Source organism: Protomyctophum bolini (genome assembly GCF_963924005.1).
Source record: "Protomyctophum bolini genome assembly, chromosome: 24".
Classification (NCBI taxonomy): domain Eukaryota; kingdom Metazoa; phylum Chordata; class Actinopteri; order Myctophiformes; family Myctophidae; genus Protomyctophum; species Protomyctophum bolini.
The window spans coordinates 28,605,928-28,608,427 of record NC_137885.1 but is presented as its reverse complement, the minus strand read 5'-3'; the positions used below and the strand labels follow the sequence as shown (position 1 = coordinate 28,608,427).

The window sequence follows — 2,500 nt, the reverse complement described above, 5'->3', positions numbered from 1 at the left end:
ACACACACACACGCACACACACACACACACACACACACGCTGCGCTGACCTGTGTGTGTCCTCTGGTGAGCCTTGAGGTGGGAGCTCTTGGTGTAGACCTTCCTGCAGCCGTTGAACTGGCACCGGTGGATCCTCTTCCTGTTCTCCGGTAGCTCGCTGCCATGCACGCCGATCATCCCGTGGCACGTGGTGGCGCCGCCGCCCCCCTCCTCCCCCCCCCCCCCCCCCCTCCTCCTCATCCTTCACCCGCGGGTGGTGGCGGTGCGCGGCGGCCACCAGCCGCGCGGCGCTCAGGCCCGCCACCTTCCTGGCCACCAGCTTGAGGGTGAGGGTCCCGTCGGCGGAGGCCGTGAGCGTCTGCTGGCTGATGCTGCTGGAGGACGACGACGCCGACTTCACCACCAGGTGGCGCCCCAGCTCCGGGGACGAGGGCGGCGTCAGGGAGGTGACGGCGCTCAGCTGGGCCAGGTGCACGCCACCGTGCACGCCGCCGCCACCGGCGCCCTCTGGGGGTTCTGGGCCGTCGGTGCAGGCAGAGCTGTCGGGATCAGTGGAAGGATTTGTTTTTTTTACTTCGTGGCGATTAAATTGTCGCACAAATGCGATTTCACGATTTCATTGTGGGTTTTTTTTGTGTTATCTACTGTAAAAAAATCACACCCGTGTGAACCGAGTGGTGCAATTCCCCCCCCCCCCACCACACCCCTCTCTCTCTCTCTCTCTCTCTCATTAGCAGGCACAGCAATACCCCTCTCTCTGTTTCTGGTGCCCCCTACTGGTATAAATAAGTCACATACTCGTGCTCACTTATACAGGTACACAGGTACACAAACAGGTACACGGACATTTCTGCTTGTAGGAGTGGTTGCACCACTCAAAAAAGGCTTTGTAAACAAATTATGCAAAGGGCAGATCTGACAAATAACTTGCAGAAATAAATGTCCGATATATTTATTAACGTTATACTTTTAAATAGAGATGTCCTGATACTGTCCCGATCGGTTTTGAAACTGCATCCTTTGAATACTCAATTGCTAGGAGGAACAACGTTAAAGGAAATATGGGACTACTTTTATTTATATATTAAAGGATGGTTGCAGTAACGATTTGTATTTATACATTACAGATGACATAATCACGAGATTATGTTTAGTTTTTTCTTTGTTTTTTCTTGTCTTTTTCTTTTGTGCAAGTCATATTTTGTATGCTTTATTGAAAAAATCATTCTAAAACTTTGATGACAAAAAAAAAGCTCATAGCACGCCACCGAGTGGCGCGCTATGAGCTTGTAGGTCTGCTATTACTGAAAAATCGAAGAACGACTGACATAGAAACATAGCTTTTTCAGAAAACTGTCAGGACATAGAAGACATGTTTAGAATCTGATCTCAGGTCAGAATGGGTTAACCCATTCTGAACGGGAACCCATTTCGGTGTTAGCATCATGTCGTGCTTTAGCTATTGAAAAATAGCAGATCTACAAACTCATAGCGCGCCACCGAGTGGCGCGCTACGAGCTTGTAGGTCTGCTATTTTTGAAAACTCGAAGAACGACTGACATTTTTAAAATCTGATCTCAGGTCAGAATGGGTTAATCAGACCAGTGTGTGTCCACTAGTGGAAACCTCGAATGAATCTGATCTTAGGTCAGAATGGTAAACTGTCAGGATGTAGAAGACATTTTTTTAATCTGATCTCAGGTCAGAACGGGTTAAAACCAACCTGTGGCTTTTGGGTTTGGAGTCCCTCTTCAGGGCAGCGGTGGCGGCGGGGGAGGAGGAGGCGAGGAGCTTCCGCACGGGGCAGAGGGGGGTCTTCAGCGGCGGGCCGCCGCCCAGCGGGCGGGGGGGCTGGGGGAGGAGGAGACCCCCGCCGGGGGGCATCAGGAGAGGAGCGTCCAGCAGCAGCAGCCCCTCCTCCTCCTCGCTGTCCTCCTTCAGGTAGGCGGGCGTCAGGAGACCCTCCAGGTCCTGCTGGTCGAACAGCTCCGACAGGCGCTTGGGCTCCGTCTGGAGGTAGCGCTCCAGCTCCAGGCAGGTCTGAGAGAGGAGGGGGACGGGGGAGAGGAGGAGGACGATCAGTGGTCAGTTTATAGTAGCCTGGTTAATAAACCAGACTAATATCGCACGGACCGCGGGATATTAGTCTGGGGAGGCTCAGCTTGGATTTCATTTCCAGGGCGGCGGGTTGAAACATTTTCTCTTTGACGCAATTGGTCAGAGAGATCGGACAGAAAGACACGACTAAAGACTGTGCAGAACACAGAGAGGGGACGTCTTAGTAGAGAGGACGGACAGAAAGACACGACTAAAGACTGTGCAGAACACAGAGAGGGGACGTCTTAGTAGAGAGGACGGACAGAAAGACACGACTAAAGACTGTGCAGAACACAGAGAGGGGACGTCTTAGTAGAGAGATCGGACAGAAAGACACGACTAAAGACTGTGCAGAACACAGAGGGGACGACAGTTACTCTAAGGCAGTGGTTCTCGGTCCCCAT

General features: G+C 52.3%; 1 pseudogene across 1 annotated transcript in view; it reads right to left on the bottom strand.

Moving 5' to 3' along the window:
* Positions 1 to 2,500, bottom strand: part of LOC308311853 (Krueppel-like factor 7) — a 118,782-nt pseudogene that overhangs the window by 38,424 nt on the left and 77,858 nt on the right. Inside the window, exons 2-3 of the transcript in view lie at positions 1,723 to 2,039; positions 50 to 538 (exon numbers count right to left, since the gene is read on the bottom strand). The product of the transcript in view is annotated as a Krueppel-like factor 7 (transcript). The remainder of the gene's footprint in view (positions 1 to 49; positions 539 to 1,722; positions 2,040 to 2,500) is intronic.